Source organism: Punica granatum, chromosome 4, assembly GCF_007655135.1.
Source record: "Punica granatum isolate Tunisia-2019 chromosome 4, ASM765513v2, whole genome shotgun sequence".
Lineage (NCBI taxonomy): Eukaryota > Viridiplantae > Streptophyta > Magnoliopsida > Myrtales > Lythraceae > Punica > Punica granatum.
This window is the reverse complement of record NC_045130.1, coordinates 28,443,319-28,463,419: the sequence shown is the minus strand read 5'-3', so window position 1 is coordinate 28,463,419 and position 20,101 is coordinate 28,443,319. Positions and strand designations below refer to the sequence as shown.

Sequence of the window (20,101 nt, the reverse complement as noted above, 5' to 3'; positions counted from 1 at the left end):
GTATTAGGCAGTTTTTTTATGGCGTACTGACAGTTACTTGTTGTCTCATGTTTTCAATTTTTATAGTGCAGTTTTTTGCAGACCTTTGTAGTTATGTGAATGAAGCTTGTGTGTGTTGTTCTCTCAACTTCTCTATGTTCTGGTTATCTGCTATCTCTATATACTATGTGAATTATCAGTGTTATCAGTGGTATCAAAGCTGTAAATGATCTTGAGGGGCCTAGGAAGGAGTGTTTAAGGGATCTGTGAGTGAGTTCGAGTAAGCCTTTTTTTTCCAATCCGTATCCACAGGAGTTTAAGACAAGATGGAAGCAGGTTCGAGTAGTTTTTCTGCCATAGCACCACTAGTATTTGATGGGGAGAACTACCAAGCATGGGCTGTGAAGATGGCAGCCTACATGGAGGGAAGTGACTTGTGGGAAGCAGTGGAGCAGGATTATGAAGTAGCATCTCTTCCCGACAACCCAACCATGAATCAAATCAAGTATCACAAGGAGAGAATCACCAAGAAAGTTAAGGTAAGGTCATGTCTTTATGCTGCAGTTTCTCCTACGATTTTCACTAGAATTATGAGACTAGGTTCTGCAAAAGAGATTTGGGATTTTCTTAGAGCTGAATATGAAGGAGATGAGAAGGTCCGAAGCATGAAAGTGTTGAATTTACTAAGAGAGTTTGAGAGACAACAGATGGATGAGAGTGAGTCTGTGAAGGAGTATTCTGAAAGGTTGATAAATATAGCCAATAAGATTAGAGTTCTCGGGTCAGAGATGAAGGATGAGAGGCTAATGCAGAAAATATTGGTGTCTTTGCTAGAAAAATTCGAAGCAACCATAGCTTCTTTGGAAAACACCAAAGACCTGTCAAATATTAAGTTGGCTGAGTTGCTAAGTGCTCTCCAAGCACAAGAGCAGAGAAGAATGATGAGATGTAAAGGGCCTTTAGAGGGAGCATTGCAAGCTAAGTTGAAGATCAATGCTGGTGAGAAAGGAAAGAAGTGGTATAATCAGAAGGGAAATGCGGAAGATTCAAAAGCACAAGCAAGGGAAAGAAGTTGTAGTGGAGCTGATCAGAAAGATAAGGGAAAGCATAATGCTGGTTATTCTTCCTGCCAACACTGTAGGAAGAAAGGACACCCTTCTTTTAGGTGCTGGAGAAAGCCAAATGTGAGGTGTAAAAAGTGTCACAAACTTGGGCATATTGAGAAAATCTGTAGGGAAAGTGGTTAGAAGCAAGGAGGAGAAGCTCAAGTTGCAGATAATCAAGAGGTTGAGTAACTTTTTGTTGCTCCTTGCTTCACTACAACTGGAGCAAGAGACGGTTGGCTCATAGATAGTGGTTGCACAAATCATATATCGAGTGACAAAGGCGTATTTCAGGAGCTAGATCCCACAGTAAAATTGGTAATGGTGAATACATTTCAGTGGAAGGAACAGGAAATGTGGTCATAAAGAGTAACTCAGGTGCAAGGGTGATCTCTGATGTTCTTTATGTTCCTGAAATCGACCAGAATCTTCTGAGTGTGAGCCAGCTACTGAACAAGGGATATAAGGTTATTTTTGAAGGAAAGTGTTGCATGATTACGAATTTAAGGGGCGAGGAGTTGTTTAAGGTTCCCATGAGAAGAAAGTTCTTCTCCCTTGATCCACTGGAAAAGAAGCATTTGGCTATGAAAGGCGAGGAAATTACATCAGAGTTGTGGCACAAAAGATTAGGCCATTACAACTACAAGGGTCTAATCTCTATGCAAAGATTGAGGTTGGCAGAAGGGTTACTAGCTATGAAGGAAAAGGAGTCACCTTGCACAGCTTGCCTCTTAGGCAAGCAAAGCAGATTGCCATTCAAAAGTTCAAGTTGGAGAGCAACCGAGAAGCTACAACTGGTCCATACTGATGTATGTGGACCAACGTCTGAAGCATCTCTGAGTGGCAGCAAGTATTTTCTGATTTTCGTGGATGATATGACTAGAATGAGCTGGATTTACTTTCTGAAAGCAAAAACTAAGGTAGCTGAGATGTTTGAGAAGTTTAAGAGCTATGTTGAGAATCAATGTGGCAGAAAGATAATGAAGTTAAGATCAGATAATGGCACTGAATTCACATTCAGTAGGTTCAGAACTGTGTGTGAAATTGCAGGGATTGAGCACTAGTTTATTGTCCCTTATTCACCTCAACAAAATGGGGTGAGTGAAAAGAAGAATAGGAGTATCATGGATATGACTAGGTGTCTCATGCACGAAAAAGAGCTACCTAAAAGATTCTGGGCAAATGCAGCAAATACTATTGTATTCCTGCTCAACAGACTTCCAACTAAAGGTTGTGGAAGGCAAAACACCTTATGAGGCTTGGAATGGGGTGAACCCAGTTGTGAAGAACCTTAGAGTATTTGGTTGCTTGTGCTATTCTCATGTTCCACAAACAAAAAGAAGTAAGTTGGATGAGAAGTCTGAGCCAGGAATTTTTGTTGGCTATAGTCTGCAGAGTAAAGATTATCGAGTATTTCATCCTCAGACTGACAGAGTGATTGTGAGTAGAGATGTGGTATTCATGGAGAAGAAAGGTGGAGCTGGGAAAACAAAAATCAAGTGAGGTCATCTATTAACTCTCCACAGCAACAAGAAGTTCCAGTCAGTGCAGATAACTAGACTTGTCACGACCCAAAATTTCATCATCGTCTTCCCTAAATTTTTTTGATATCTATTTTCACATAAACTATTCCTATAAAACTGCTTTCCACAACTCCCAAAAATATATAACAAATCCAGCAATAACTAATATATATATCTACATCTCGAAGAGAGTAATTTTCTCAACCACATCACTAAACTAACTAAACAAAAGTTTCAGGTCGTAACATTTTCAAATACATTTTATACAAAAAGAATACTTATCAAATACCAAGAGTCCCTACCTAGTTCTCCGAGCTGATCCCCGATATCAAAAAGTGATTTTTCTGCACAGCTAGAAGCTTATCTGGAAAAATATGTTCAGGATGTGAGCTGCATCTTAATGAGTACTATATCCCAAAGCAAAATGACTTGTGGTTAAATAAATATTTGATTGCAAACAAACAAATATTCAAATAAATAATACAATCACATTCAATCTAATCATCAGTTCACCCGCTCACATACGCGGTATATATGTAGGTACAAACTATAAAAATAATTATATCGAATACAGTAACTAAATTTAAACTTTACTAACAAATACACACAACCCTTCCAACCGTTTCTTTAATATTCAATACCACATAAACATCAAATATGCATTCCTTAGCATTCCATAGAACCTCACGACACAATCACATAACAGATCAAACTCTAGCAACAACACGGCTTTCACAGAATAGCTTCAGACAATCTCAACAATCATCACATCTCTAGTAATCTCAACAATCATCACATCTCTAGCAATCTCAACAATCATCACCTCTCCAACAATCATACCAGACAAACAATATACAACACAACTAATCAATGTAGCCATACGGTTGCATTTCCTCGCAACAGAGTTGTGACGGTACCGTAACCCCGCACATCTCAAATAATTTATTTGCTTGTCATCATCAACATATCTCATAAGCGGGGGCTGCCCATTATCCTCCGGCAGTAGGAGTCTAGGCATCCATTTTATATCCCGCCGGAACAGCGGTCTAGATGTCCTATTTTTGTATCCCGACGGATCAGCGGTCTAGGCGTTCAATTTATATCTCGCCGGATCAGCGGTCTAGACGTCCAATTTATATCCCACCAGATCAGTGGTTTAGACGTCCTTTTTATATCTCGCCGGATCAGCGGTCTAGGCGTCCCTTTTTGTATCTTGCCGAATCAGCGGTCTAGGCGTCCTTTTATATGCCGCCGGATCAGCGATCCTATGGCTATATTCAAACAACAATCACAAGTACAATCAACTGCAACCATGCCACCTGATTTCATATATTATCATACCCAAACACAATCCCAATCACATTACAATGGCAACATGTTATCATCACATATCTCACACACAATCAGCATACACAATCACACTGCATATCTTAAATCAAAATAATACATAAAAGGGCAATATCTCTCAAATCACTTCACACAACATAGCAAGACCGATTTCTTAATTCTCTAACTATCCCAATATTCATCCTAAATAATTTATATAACTATAATACATCATTTTACAAGGGAATAGAGCACTCACATAATATATATATAAATATATATATATATATCATTTCACAATGGAATGAAGTACTCACCGACAACTCCAAGAAAGATAGCTCACTGAGTCGAGCCTTTCAGAGTACAAGAATTCAGTCTCCTTAATCCCTATTATTTGCAAACATAAGTTTAGAGAATAATTAGCATAACACCATTACAGGGCTTCTAATACCTCCCATGATCTTCTTTAGACTTATTATTTCCAATGACTCCCAAGTTATACATATATATCATATTCATTATGTCCATTCCTCATCTATGTCAAAACTATTTAAACAATCTCCATAATTCCCATTTAAACAAACCTAATTGTTTCTTGTCAATTTCAAGGTACATGGGAGATTCATAAAAGACCAAAAATATATAATCACAATAATAGCAACAACCAGATAATACTCTATACAAGAAATTCGACATCATGAAACTCAAGGCAGCAAAGCGTAATCTCCTAGCATTGTTTACACAATGTTATTTATAAAAATTTATAATAACTTATCTAAGCTAAAATAGCAATACTAGAACTTTAGTAACTTAACAACAACAATATATATAAATGAAATCACTAACCATATCTAGCTGATACAAATTAAATAACAATCATTATTCTTCAGCTACCTCACCAACTCCCATAGCTAGCTAGCTCTCAACTTCCTCAAATATGTACATTATCTATTCCTCTAAAAGAAACAGCAACCGAGTATGTAAGGCAACTCATAGCACGAAATATATAATATATATTTAGTTATATGTTGTAACGAACATTTTCCCAAACTTATAGAACAAGGCAATTTAAAACTCCTTTGGCCATTTAAGCATCAATCACAAAGAGACAACACTGAATCAGTTACTAGCAGAGCGGTAACCAAATAAGAAAAGGAAATTTTAATTTTACGAATTAATAGAATAGCTGAACCACGAAAAGAAAAACAATTCCAGCTATAACCCCATATAATTAGCTTCCTTGTTCATTAGACTACAACTCAAGAACCGTAACTAAATACACCCTTGAACTTTGTCCATCCAATTGAATGCAAGAAAGTGGAAGAAAAGAATCAAGTACCAAGAAATTCAGCCGACAACAAAAATTCATCATTATATCTCCAAAATCAAGCTAGACATGCTTAAATCGATTAATGGAACATCATGCATCTCATTCCTTCTCTCAATCTCGGCCTCAAGCCTTCAAAATCACTCCAAATGACCCCCAAATCAAACAATTAATTGATATACCGTTCAGCCTATATCTCAAGCCCCACTACCAGCCATCAAAATTGAATAACCAAACACAAACCAATTAATAAATTATCACTCATCCCAGCTACTATCTCAAACTCAATTTCAAATCACCATAATCATGCTACATATACCCAATTCTATCAAGAGTCAATTGTGCAACTCACCCGTATATCAATATGACAACGAGGTATCGAGCTTAGGCCAGCTATCCCGAATCGGGCAAGAAATTGAAGTGCAACTCAGACCAAGTTTAAGCAGTAGAGCTCGGAATGGACAAGACTCACGTTTTTTTTTTCCCCTTGCTCTCTCTATCTCCCTCCTCTGTTTCATTTTCTTCGATTCCCTCAGCAGGGAAACACAGGGCAAGAAAGGAAGGGAAGAAACAAATGGAAAAAAAAAGGAAGAAAAGAAAGAAACAAATATGGCGGTGGAAAATGAGGGGAACAATTTGGGCCACGTGGAGCCCATGGCTCCATTCTCCTTTTTTTTCCAGCAACTTCTACATAATATGTATATATATATAAGCATATGTATATATGTGTGTGTGCAAATATCGGGTCTCACAAGACTGGTGAAATGATTGATGATGAACTAGTAAGGGGAACCAGGCCTTTAGCATAAATCTATCAAGTGAGCAATATTGCAGTCCTTGAACCTACTAATTTTGAAGAAGCTAATGAAGATCAGAAGTGGGTTGAGGCAATGAGAAAAGAAATGATGATGACTGAGAAGAATGGAACTTGGCAACTGACAGATAGACCTCGAGACAAGAAGGTCATCAGTGTGAAATGGGTTTATAGAACCAAATTGAATCTTGATGGTTCTGTGAACAAGCTTAAGACTAGATTAGTTGTGAAGGGCTATGCTCAAGTGTGGGGAGTTGATTACACTGAGACTTTTGCTCCAGTGGCAAGGCTGGATACCATCAAGGTGCTACTTGCCATTGCAGTACAAAAGGGTTGGAAAATCTTCCAATTAGATGTGAAGTCAGCATTCTTAAATGGAGTGCTTGAGGAAGAGATTTACATGGAGCAACCATACGGTTTTGCTGTTAAGGGTGCATAAGACAAAGTATATAGACTGATAAAGGCCTTGTATGGCTTGAAACAAGTACTAAGAACTTGGTATAGCAAGATTGATGGCTATCTGCAGAACTTGGGCTTCGAAAGAAGTCTGAGTGAGTTCACTCTTTATGTGAAGAAGGAAGGAGAGAATGTGGTGGTTTTGTCACTTTATGTGGATGACTTGCTAGTGACTGGAGATAACAAGAGTCAAGTCGAGAAGCTAAAGGCTGATCTGATGGACAAGTTTGAGATGATAGATTTGGGAGAAATGCCATTCTTTATGGGCATGGAGATTCAACAGGGAAACCATGGAGTGTTTGCTTGCCAAAGGAAGTACTTAAAGGAGATACTGAAGAGGTTTGGTATGGAAGAATGCAAAAGTGTAAGCACTCCAATGAATTTAAAAGAAAAATTGCAGAAAGGAGATGGTGTAGAAGCCACTGATGCAACTACCTACAGAAGCTTAATTGGGCGTCTTATGTACTTAACTGTAACAAGACCGGATATTAAGTTTACAGTAAGTGCTCTTTCGAGGTTCATGAATTGTGCAAGTGAATTGCATATGATGGCAGCAAAAAGGGTAGTAAGGTACCTTAAGGGTACTGCTACCTTTGGAATAAAGTTTAGTAGAGGAAACCAGTTCAAGCTCAGTGGTTTCACTAACAGTGATTGGGCTAACTGTGTGGATGACATGAGAAGCGCATCTGGATATTGTTTCACTCTTGGCTCATGGTGTTTTTCATGGAGCTCAAAGAAGCAAGAGGTAGTAGCACAGTCTACTGCAGAAGCCGAGTTCATGGCTGCTAGTGGTGTAGCTAACAGCCTATTTGGCTGAGAAAACTTCTGATGGACTTGGGATTTCAACGAGAAGAACCAACTCAGATATTTGTGGATAATCAAGCCACTCTGGCTATTTCACAAAACCTGATTTTTCATGGTAAAACCAAGCATGTTAAAGTGAAGTTTTTCTATCTGAGAGAAGTGCAGGAAGCTGGAGATACTAAGCTGGTGCATTGCAAGACTAAGGACCAATTGGCTGATATCTTCACTAAGGCATTCTCAGTCAACAGGTTTGAGTGGCTTAGGGAACATATTGGAGTTTGTAGCAGACTATGATCCAAGGAGGAGAATGTTGGAGACGGACCAGTGCCGCAAGTTATACTGCAGAAGATAGACTTGTTACGTGTGTTTTTATTTTTCATTTATTTAGTTCCTGTTTTGTAGGGATGTTGGACATGTGTATTAGGCAGTTGTTTTTATGGTGTATTGACAGTTACTTGTTGTCTCACGTTTTCAGTTTTTATACTGCAGTTTTTTGCAGACCTTTGTAGTTATGTGAATGAAGCTTGTGTGTGTTGTTCTCTCAACTTCTCTCTGTTCTGGTTATCTGCTATCTCTATATACTGTGTGAAGTATCAGTGTTATCAGCTTTACATTCACCAAAGCAATTCCGGTTTCTACGACTGAATTGTGGAAAAGACATATCAAGAAAGCAGCTTTACGCTTACATATTACGTACACAACGCCACTAACACAGAATTGAACAGATCTGGATCGAATTTCATGACCATTCTATGAGCATAATAATGCAGTACAGTCTCAGAACCCCACCGCAAACTGTAAAGTTCTGTCTTCACGCTTTTTCGGACATCTGAACATGTGATCTTTGTAAAATCTATTGCATGTCCATGTAGTGCACTTAAAATAGTCACAACTCGCTCATTGCTCATTAGAATCTTCCTTCTACCGAGGTTCAATATCTGTAATCGACACTTCATTCACAGATACTGCGATCAACTTCCCGAACTCCAAGTTTTGCTGACCGGTCCTGCTACGGGGGAAGAATGCTGGCTTTTCAGGAACTGGCAGTGTAACAGAGCAGCTGTTAAGCATGAGAGCTAGTGTGGCCATTGAGGGCCGACTGGCAGGGTCTTCCTGAAGGCACAATAAGCTCATCTGGATGCATCTAATGACTTCGTTTCTCGAGCATGAGTCCTTCAGAATTGGATCCAAAACTTCCAGAGGTGTCCCGTCCCTCCAGTGTTTCCAAGCCTAGAGAAAATTGAATTCAATTTTTGGTTATCTTGCAGGAAAGTATGCAGAACTATGAGACGTTCCCAGCTCAAGCTTCTACAATTTAATATGACAAAAATAATTTATATAATTTACATGGCTAGGAAGGTCCTCAGCAGTGCCTGATTCATAGAAGGAACTGTTCCTTTCTCCCGATATAATCTCTAGAACCATGACCCCAAAGCTGTAAACATCAGATTTCACCGAGAACTTCCCGTGCATGGCGTACTCTGGGGACATGTAACCACTAAAAGTACAAGACGCTCCATTAGTTTGATTCAATTATGAAATAAAACAATAATGGTTCACAATTATTCTCAAAACTACTTACTATGTCCCCACAACTTTGTTTGTGGTTCCATGTGTTTGATCGACCCCAAAGATCTTTGCCATTCCAAAATCAGCAACCTTGGGGTTCATAGCCATGTCCAACAACACATTGCTAGTTTTGAGATCGCGGTGAATTATCCTGAGTCGGGAATCCTCATGAAGATAGAGCATCCCCCTTGCTATCCCTGATATGATCTTGTATCTCCTTGACCAATCTAAGAGTCCCTGTCTCTCAGAGTCTGAGATTATTTATGAGTTAAGAATCCTGAATAGGCTTTAGGAGAATTAAGATAGGCATTAAATTATCAGGTAGAGCGTACTGAATAAGAAGCAGTCGAGGCTCTTGTTGGGCACATATTCGTACACTAGGATTTTCTCTTCTCCTTCCATGCAAAAGCCTAGCTGCCGCACAAGATTTTTGTGCTGAAGCTTCGCCACCACCATGACCTCATTCTTGAATTCTTCAGCGCCTTGCTCGGAACTCACAGACAATCTCTTTACAGCTATGGGTTGCCCAGTCGGAAGAACACCCTGAAGCAAAGATAGCATCAAAGGATATCAAGTTCATTCGCATGATTTTTTTTTTTTTTACTTTATACTTCATGTTGGTCATGTTAATTTGCATACTTTGGCAACTATCTCCTGTATCATTAGTAGTATACCTTGTAGACTTTGCCGAACCCTCCTTCACCTAATTTGTTATTGGCAGAGAAATCCTCAGTTGCAGCTTGTACTGTGGCAAAATCGAATTGTAGGGACTCAACATTCGTGATATCATTTCCAACTGAGCAAAAGGCAGACAAAGTCAGCTCCACAGGAGCGAAGCAGAAAATTCCTTGTGCCTAATGACTGATTTGCAGATGGTTTACCACTTGCGTCTTGTCCATCTTCATGTCTCTTTGCTGCTCTCCTTCGCAAACAACAGCACAATATAAGGAAAACCACAATCGTGACACCAAGTGGAGCAACAATGGCAATAATTACTGCTGTCGAGATCTTACGACCTGCATATACCGTAGTAGTCCAATTATAGCCTTTCATTGGACATTAGTTGCTACCAAAAGATAGAAATATCTTCAAGAGGCATACAGAAACGACAGAATCCTGTGCTTAATCCGAACTTCTGCATTGTACTTATCGGGATTATAAACAAACATAACAATATGTTCAGAAAAATTTTCAATTATATGGGTGTCAAGACTCATGCCAATGGAGAGCTTGATACGAAGCCAAAACTTGTAAAATGTCCAGCTAGTCAACACACGAATATTAAACCAATATCTGGAACAGTTGATATGGAATTTTTTACCTTTGGGCCTTGGAACCAAACTTGGAGTAGGCGGGGGAACTTCCCTGTTGGCCGGAGAAGGAGCAGGGGGCGACAGCAGCGCTACAGCGGTTTCATCATACAACACATAGGTCTCATACCGAATGACGCAGCTCGGGTTAAAGTATCTAGATCCTTGTCTTCCTCTGGGAAAGCCTTGAAACGCTGTTTGTAGGCACATCGTACAGTCTAATGTGGTCAAGTCGGGTGTGCACTGGACAAGCTTGTACAGGGCCTGCAACACGGTAAAATTGACCTTATCGACCGCAAATTTCTTGCCCGGAAATTGGCCTCTTGCAGCCTTCGGGATCAGGCTGTTTAGTCTCTCATCCAACAGGCTGTTGAATCGGGTTGGGTCCGATATGTTAGCAACGTTTACCATCTCTACCACTGGCTCGTACCTAATGGTGGACAGAATCGGTTGATTGGAATAGGTCAACATGCACTGGTCGTACCTGTTACGTACAGTTACAGTCATGATGAGTAACAAAACTTTAGCAATTGTACACAATGAAATATAAATCAAACAGGAAGGTCGTGCTAGCAAAAGCCATGATCAACACGCAGAGAGACAAATGCACAGGATGGCGAGATTGCAACTGCAGAGGACAGAAACCAAATAGATACAGTACAGCGAACCTAGGCCGCAACAAGTTCTCCAATTCTATGTTGGCACTGCAACAATCTTGACAGACTGAAGTTAGTTAAATACACTTCCGCTACGACAAAGAAGTATCTCCTGCCTTTCGCACCATCCGAGAGCCAACACGGTTTCAGGCCAGACTTAAACCTTTCCCCATTTGGAAGCCAAGTAAACTGCCCATTGATTGCGCCCCTTGTCCGGACAGGCAGGAGGTTCGGCAAGGTATCCCATATGTCAAGTGCTGAGGTGAAAATCATATAGTAGTATCGCAGAATCGGAGGAGCACTAGCCCAATTATCAACAATTAAAATGTAATGCTAGACTTTCTCCACATCTTACTATATTCTACAAATATATAATGAAAAAGTCACATCAGTACCATACGGTGGAGACCTTCTCCTCAGGGCATTTTTGGAGAATGTCTCGGCTCGCATAGGCAACGCAGTCTCGGCACAAGGCTTGGGTTTGATCTCCGCGGCAGAGAAAGTGCCCATAGACCCGGTCCGGTGTGCCCTGCCCTGTCATGGCACTGCTAAAGCCACTGATATAATCGGAGGTGTTGGAGGTGAGAACAGACAACAGGGTGTTGAGGTTTTTCTGGTAAGTGCTGTTGGGGGAGAAAACGGTCTCTTCCGGGCAGAACTAGTATAGATAGGTGGGCTTATTTTCAGCTTCAGCTCCATAAATAGGGAGCAGCAAGCTGAGGAGGAAGAACATGCAGACAGTGGAGATACTGTCGAAGGGAGAAGAGCTCTGTGTGTCCGTTGGTTTCATAGTTGAGGGGCTATATGCTCATGGGAAAGCTTGGTGGTGGTCGGAGCTCTGTTTTTATGATGCTCCGTTTCGCTAAACTTGCGAGGACCTTTTTCCTCTTCTTTTTTTTTTTTGTACTTTATTTCTTTTTCTTTCTTGATAATGTTTGATTTTTCAACACTTACATTAACTTTTTTTCTTTTATGTAATTTTTTATCTTATTCTCAAAATTAAATTACCCTAAGTTTTATATGTAATAATATATTGTTACTGATTTTAAATAACTAAAAAGGGTCACGAATTATAGCACATTTTATTAAAATAAAATTGACCTCAAAAGGGTCAGGAATTCTATCACGTGCAATGCACAAACTCTACAACTAGTATAAAGTAGAACTGTAGTGGGTTGGTCAGATAATATTCGATCTTTGAATGAAATTCTTTCATCTTTTCCCCTTAAAAATAAGCTTTTTCAGTTGACAAATATAAACTTTTTTTAATTTTTAAAAAATAGATAAGTAAATTTGTGGGACCAATCTTCATGTACTCTTTTTCTTAACTTCCTTTAAAACTGAATATTTCAACTTGTATTTTTATTTTTTAAAATAGTATAATTTGTGGGATCGGTCGTTATTTTTATGATTTTTGAGTATTTAATTTTTTATATTTTGATTTCTTTTTTAATATATAGAAATAGATTTGTTTGACCTACACAAAATATTACATTATAACGATAATTGATTTTTTATATGTTATTGGACATAATACATTTCTGATGGGTGAAGGATGGTCCCATTCACCCATGAGTCATGTAAACTATTATATGTATTTCAATTGGGAAGATCTTATTTGCTTTTTAAATAAACAAATTAGATCATATTTTTTTTTATAGATATGATGTGTTATTTTCTATATAATATTCTGGATGGCGTATTTTATATATATATATATATATTTGATGTGTTATGTACTCTATATGATCATATTTGTGTTATTTTCTATATAATATTCTGCATAATACATATATTCTATATGCATGACACATTATAGATATTTGTGTTATATAATATTCTGCATGACACATTATATATATATATATATATGATGTTTAGATATTATGTGTATTAAAATGGGGGAGGATCTTAACTGTAAAAATAGATCATGTATTTTTAAAGATTTATTAGCATATTTACTTTTCAAAAAAATAATCAAATCATGTGTTATATATATATATATATTGTTATCCATATAATATTCTCTATGATATATTATAAATAAGAAGTAGCACATATAAACTGTGACTGATCTGACTTTAAATCACTTGATTTTTCAGATCTATCAAAGAGGTCACCACTAATTTCCACAGTTAACTCCACAGGAAAGGCTAAAAAGTTATTGTCCAATCATTCTTGGTCTTTGGTGATCTCTTCTATAGTTTATTCGTTACTAGGTTATTGAATCCGTGCGTTACATAAAATTTGTAAAGAAAATTTCATTATGAAAAGTTAAATATTGAGTCAATGATTGACATAGATTTATAGTTCATATTAATATATAGAAATTCTTTTTATACTATATAAACATTAATATGATAGATAATATTAATTCAAGAGCTCATAAGCAAATGATCCGTGTGAAATATTTCATAAATACATTCTCAATTATCAATTCAATATAAACAAAATAATTATAAAAACCCAAAAAGTACAAAATTCTTAGCTTTAAGCTAATGAAAGATTAATAATCATAGTCTCTTTAAAATTATAAAATTAATTATTCGTGATTGTCTTGTTCTCACTCATATTTCATATATTAAGTTTTGGGAATTTAAAATTAATTAAGCTAAGTTTAATATAATTTCAAATAATCTTCAATAGTTATTATTTTTTATTATTACTTAATTTCTATATAGCATACAATATTATTAAGATATTTACTATTGTACCCCTATTATTAGGATGTAATCAGGTTTATATATAGATTAGGTTTTGAAATTTTACTAGAAACATAATTGTATTTAGCTAATTCAAATTTAATTGCTTTTAGTTAAATTTAAAAATTTTCATAAACAATATATCCAAATATCTCGGGTAAATTACAAAAAAAATCCAAATTTTAGAAAATTCTCAGTTTTAGTCTATATTTTATTTTTAACAAAAAAAATCACATATATTCCAAATGTATCAGAAATGGCTTCCGTTATAATTTCTTTCCATTTGCTTACGTGGATGCTATGTGACCCACCTGATTTATAAATCATCCCATCATTCTACTTGCCTCTTAAAAAAAGGGGAAATTACAAAAAAAACCCAAATTTTATAAAAAGTCTCAGTTTTGTCTTAAATTTTATTTTGTAACAAAAAAACCATAAGTTTTCTAAAATGTCTCAAAAATGACCTCCGTTATAACTTCCGTCATTTTTGCTGCTGATGGTGGGTCCTTTTAACAGTCCACGTAGATCACACATAGGCAAAAATTGACGGAAGTTATAACGGATGTCATTTTTGAGACATTTTAGAAAACTTATGATTTTTTTTGTTACAAAACAAAATTTATGACAAAATTGAGACATTTTAAAAAACTAGAATTTTTTTTTTTGTAATTTACCCTAAAAAAAGAAAAAAATCGAAGTTTACATAAATTTCTCAGTTTTGTCCTAAATTTTATTTTGTAATTAAAAAAACACGTGTTTTCATGATGTCTCATAAATGGCCTCAAAAGCCAATAAAAAGAACGATAGAAGCCTCTATATTTTGCAAGAGATCCATGATTGCAACCTCTTTGTTTTGCTGCATTATTAATGTGATCGTAAAAGTCAGAAGTTTTATCCTGAAACACCAACCTCATCGAAGAAAGAATATGCACCCGAGAAGTAAAGTGTGAAAACATTCATCTCGGGAACCTTACCCTTGTTGTAACCAATCAAACTGAATCCCGAGTACAATGATAATTCATTCATTACTTTATGCTCTTACATGATCTATTTGCTTCAATTCTTTCATGGATTGCCTCGGTTGCCCTATCTACATATGTTTAGCACTTTTACTGGTTTTATATACACAAATACATAATAAAACAACCATATCAGGCTCCAATTGATGTCAATCATTTCTTGTTATTGTCCCATGAGGTCATTTCTAAGACATTTTGAAAACATGTGATTTAATTACAAAATAAATTTTAGAACAAAACTGAGAAATTTATGTAAAATTGGGTTTTTTATTTTTATTTTTTGTAAGAGGTGGAGAGAATGATGGGATGATATGTATATTTGGTGGATCCCATAGTGCCCACATAGGCAAATTGACGAAAATTATAATGGAATTTGTAATGGGAGGCTATTTGTTAGACATTTCCAAAATATGTGGTTTTTTTTTAAAAAACAAGATTTATGACAATATTGAGAATTTTCTGAAAACTTGTGTCTTTTTCGTAATTTACCCAATATATTAAGGAATTAAATAAATTCATATATTATATTGGAGAAAGAAAGTACTGATGTAACTCTTTTAAAATTATTATTTCTCAAATACAGTAAAAAAATGAGTATAAATTAGATTTAAGGATAATTTTGTAATTATATTTCTTCATATTTCTTTTGCTCTATATGATTACAAAAGTAAATTTTCATATATATACATATATATTTCCAGGACATATATATACGTATATATACTTTCATAATATATATATATATTTATTTATTTATTTGATAAATATTTTTTAAATTTGAACTAATAGGATATTTATTTACAGTTATGGCATTTATATGGTACTTGTATTCAACCTTATATATAGACTTCTATTCAACTTTACATATATATAGATAGATTTTTTTCGATGTGAATCACGATATCCGGAAGTCTAATTAGATCCCAATTAATCCAGTGAAGTTGGGTTGGCTCATTAAGAGTAAAGCTCTCCCATGGTGAATTTTTTTTACTTACAAGACTCGAATTCGAGATTTTTTTTAAGAAAAATAAGCGTCAAACTGCTTTAATAAACTCATTTTTTTTAAATAGATTTAGATGTTACACATTAGAACACGGTACCCAGTCAACCAACCTGCTGAGAAGTGGATGCGATTGGGAGACCGTGGCTTGTTGGTAACAAAACTGCTGTGTCCTTTCCCTCCCAACTCCCTCCCACCCAAATAATTAAAATATGCTGCAATCAATTTTTATTATTTCAAAACATAATTATGGTTTACCTATTTTATTTCTATTTATTTGTTTTTAGAAAATTTTTGACTTATGTATTAATTTTGTTCTTTAATAATTTATAATGTATATTTTCATTTATTGTAAATTACAATTTTTAACCATTAAAAACAAGCTTAAATTGTATAATAAAACTAGTGAAAAGTAAAGGTAAACACGTTTTATACCGTGTCACGCATATATATCTAATAAATATTTTTATTGATAGTTAATTACAAATTTAAAAATTTTTAAAACATGCACGTAATATATAAAAAATTGACAAAAACACAAAATCTGAAACAACCCACATTGGTGAAGCAATTCTAATTTGATGTTAAGAGTTCGGAGAGTTGTTATGCGTAGAATCACGCAATCGCATTTTCGGTGCCGGCTATTTGAATTTCTTATGAGATCAGTCTTGCTAGGCGTGTCAGGACGCAATCCCAAGGATTGATTGTGAAACCACTAGCCGACCTCACTGAGCTAGAGCGCATCTCACGACCCCGAAGTCCTTCAATCTAGTCGGCAGCTGGGTTTTTGAGAGATGTCGTGGAAAAGGATAAGCCATGAAGGTCAGACGATTATGCGGCCTGAGGATTTGGCCGCTAGGATTCTCCCCAATTCGAGTGCTAACAATAGGATGACGTCGAGAGACCACAAGTGAGGATACTTTTATGACTTCTCGGCTTGATTAGTCGAAAGTTGCGTGAAGAGCTTGGTCGCAACTAGATCAGCCGAAAATAGTGAACATTAACCGAAACCTTAGTTCATGGATGACCTCCTTGATCGGGAGCCAAGGTGGATAGAAGGATAAGCCAAGGGATGGGATTGCCTCAGAAGGGGGGTGCATGGTAAGGAAAAAGAGTGGAAAAAGTAGAGCGTGCAAGAAAAGTAAGCTAGAAAGGTAATGTGCTTGTTTGATTGATGTGTCGCAGAGGCTAAACGAGGGCCGGAACCTTAACTTGGTATTGTCTCAACCCGGAAGTCAAGATAGTGAACCGCCAATGGATTGGCGATCATGCGACCCCGGAAGATCGATTGGGTTTAATTGATATGCCTCGGAAGGCTAGCCGAGGCCAGAACCTTGACTTGGCGATGATCTTGACCTGGAAGTCAAGGTAGAAGGTAGTCAACGGATCGACGATTAGGTGACCCCGGAAGGTTCATAGGTTTGCTCCGGAAAGTGATTTTATTGATGTCTTGAAGGGGGTAATACAATAGACGGACTTGACTTAAATAGGCTTAGCACTAGAGTGTCGTCCAAGACTAGGAAAACAGGAAGTAAACAATTAAACTAAGTAACTAGCTAAACCTAGGACTATGTGGAACATATATATTCCGCTTATTATAATTAAGCATCACAAGGAAAGCAAATAAAAAGGTAACTTCGTAATAGTGCAGCTCGTCCATATGCATCCATGCAATCTTCTCTTCCTATTGTGTTGCCTTGAGATCTTGCCCATGTACATGTTCCTCCTTAGGCAGCACGTCCATAGAATAAGAAAGACCATTTCTTTCCAACGCGTAGACATCATTCCTCCAAGTATAGACATCTGTCCTATGTGCAGCATATTTCATTTCCAGCTTGCAGTGTGCGCCCAAATATGTAGTCCTCTTCAAACATTGACGAAATATCGCCCTAGCTTGGAAATAATCTCCAACCGCCGTCCGCAATGCTAATCCCTACGGCTGTCCAAAACGGGTTTAGCTGCAAATTTGGGTTAAGTCTTGTCTTGGGCCTCGATCATGGGCTTCTCTTTACGGGCTCTCCTAGTAGATCTCGTGGACTTTACATACCGTAATCTGCATTTACCGCGAAGTGCGGAAAATGGGTGTAAATAAGTATGGAGAAAAAATAGGGGGCGAGAGGGGGTGGGGGAAGAAAGTGGGTAGTTATAATAAAGAACCTACTTTGATACTCGTAATTTGGGGATTCTTCTTAATTTACTAGAGATAAAACGCTCCCTTGAAATTGAAATTGGGATAGACGGGGAGATCGGCACTGTGGGAGCTCAAACTCAGGTCCTTGTAGCTCATAACGAGGTCACTGCAACGTCTGTGTTGCCAGCAACCTTACATGGGGCGATGAAGGTCGACGTCGGAGCTCATACCATTGTGATCTCGCCCTCTCCTCCTTTTTGATTTCAAAGAGAATGGGGCTTGATCTCAAGCAGTAATGGCTCCCATTAGGGATGTGCGGGTCAGGATACCTTTTTTTTAACGATACTTGGACCTTACTATGCAAGGAACATGTTTCAAGATTTTGGAACTGGACCTTAACTTGTTGAGTCCTGAAACCGAAACCTATCCAAAACTCGTATTATACTACAGGTTCCAGGTACCTTATTAGAACTTGTAAATTTTTGTCTCGCTAAATAAAATCGAAAATGTCTCATCCATAATTAGTAATCACACAAAATAGAATATCGACATAGATTTAGATTTTTTTTTAAATAGGTGACTATATTTTTTAAATATAGCAATATTTGAATATAACTATACATATAATGGGAAAAATTATTATTCGGGTCCAGGTATCAGTTTTAGTTCCGGTTCTGGATGCCCTATACGTAAGAACTAGAATCGGAATCGATTTTCACCGATTCATTATTTTAATACCTGGACCCTATCATATTTTTAATAACAGCTATCCAGATCTTACCCTATCGAGTAGGTTCCGATTGGTTCCGGGTATACCCATGATTGGTGCACACCCCTAGCTCCCATGCACTTGAGCAAGGTCACAAGTAGAGCCGACAGTATTTGACACGACACAATGATATGACATGGATACGACACGGAGTTAAGAGGGTTTGGGTTAATGCTAAATGTGTTTCGTGTCTAAACCGGTCAAACCCGTTTAGACAGGATAAATAATCGCGTTTAAACAGGTTCAATCCAACCCATTTAGGCTAGGTCAGATCCGTTTATATTATGTGTTATTGTGTTAATAAATTTGTTTCACATATTGTATCAATTTATAGAAGAAAGTACAAAATATGTTTATATAAATCACCCATTTATGGTGCTTTAATCATGTCAATCGTGTAGTAATATGTAATTAAAATTAATAGTATCATATCATGTAGGTATAATATGTACATAAAGGTAATAGTGTCATATCGTGTAAGTAAGTGTACATACACATTTAGACAAGCTTAGTTAAATGGGTTAGACGTGTCACGTTTGTATCAACCCGTAATTAAACGTGTTGTGTTTGTATTTGAAAATCTTGATACGTTTATTAAATGTGTCATGTTCGGGTTTAGAACTTTCTGACACAAACTCGTTTAGAGACGATCCGTTTAAACACGATACGACACATATTGCTACCCCTAGTCACGGGCCACTTAGGTGTCACCAGTGATCTCGTCTGGGGCAACAATGGCTCCGCGTCAAAGTGACCACCATCCCCCTCATCACCAATCGATCTCTCTATTTCTCTCTCATCATCAGTCCCTCTCTCTTTCTCTCACTAAGACTTAGTCCTGCCGAAGGAAATGGGATTGATTTGCAATTTGCAAAATTTTGAGAGGCACCGGTGCAAAGTTTAGAAAATGAAGTTTAAAAAAATCTAATTTGAATAATCAAACACCACCAAAATTTTGGTTATTTTTCCAAGGGCGTGTGCAGACCGTTGACCTAGGTCTATGTGGAAGAACACTAGACATGGGAACACGGATTGTTCTCTTCTCTCCCCGTCCTTTCCGCACCTAGGAAAAGTCGAGCACAGTTACGTGATGATTATATGTGTCAAGTCTCAGGGTCAAGCTAGTGGAAAATATTTTTTTGATGTACAAGTTTGTGGAAATTTGACTGACGTATCTTAGATTCAATTCTGTCTCCTAAGTCGAGCATAGTTATTAATTACGCTATGTCCTTTCACGATCCCCCTATAATTTTCTATGATGCTGACTGGTCTCAAATTCTCATCAATGTTCAATAAGGAGGACCAGCCCAGTCCAAACCCTTTGATTGAATACTGTTTCCCAAGTCCAACTAATTTCTATTGAGGGATTCCGCTGGTTTTCAATCACGCTATAACAATATAATTTATTAACAACTAAATAATCAATTTTAATTGCTAAAAAATTATCTTTAACGATTAAAATATTTTCAATCATACATATATTTAGTTGTGAAGCCTTTTAGCTGCTGACAATCAATTTCTTTTTTTAGTTGTTATAGGTTTTAGCAACTATATTTCTCTCTTTACTAACTAAAAAATTAGTTGTCAAATAGTTTATTGGTTGTTAAAAATAT

General features: G+C 36.9%; 1 long non-coding RNA gene and 1 pseudogene across 1 annotated transcript; both read right to left on the bottom strand.

The window, feature by feature from the left end:
- Positions 1–2,805: 2,805 nt before the first annotated feature.
- Positions 2,806–5,799, bottom strand: LOC116204625. Its single transcript, XR_004156382.1, has 3 exons — positions 5,611–5,799; positions 4,249–4,318; positions 2,806–2,969 (listed from the first exon to the last, which is right to left on the bottom strand). It is a non-coding gene; the product is annotated as an uncharacterized LOC116204625 (long non-coding RNA).
- Positions 5,800–7,945: 2,146 nt separating this feature from the next.
- On the bottom strand, positions 7,946–11,758 carry LOC116204607 (annotated as a pseudogene).
- Positions 11,759–20,101: the final 8,343 nt, after the last annotated feature.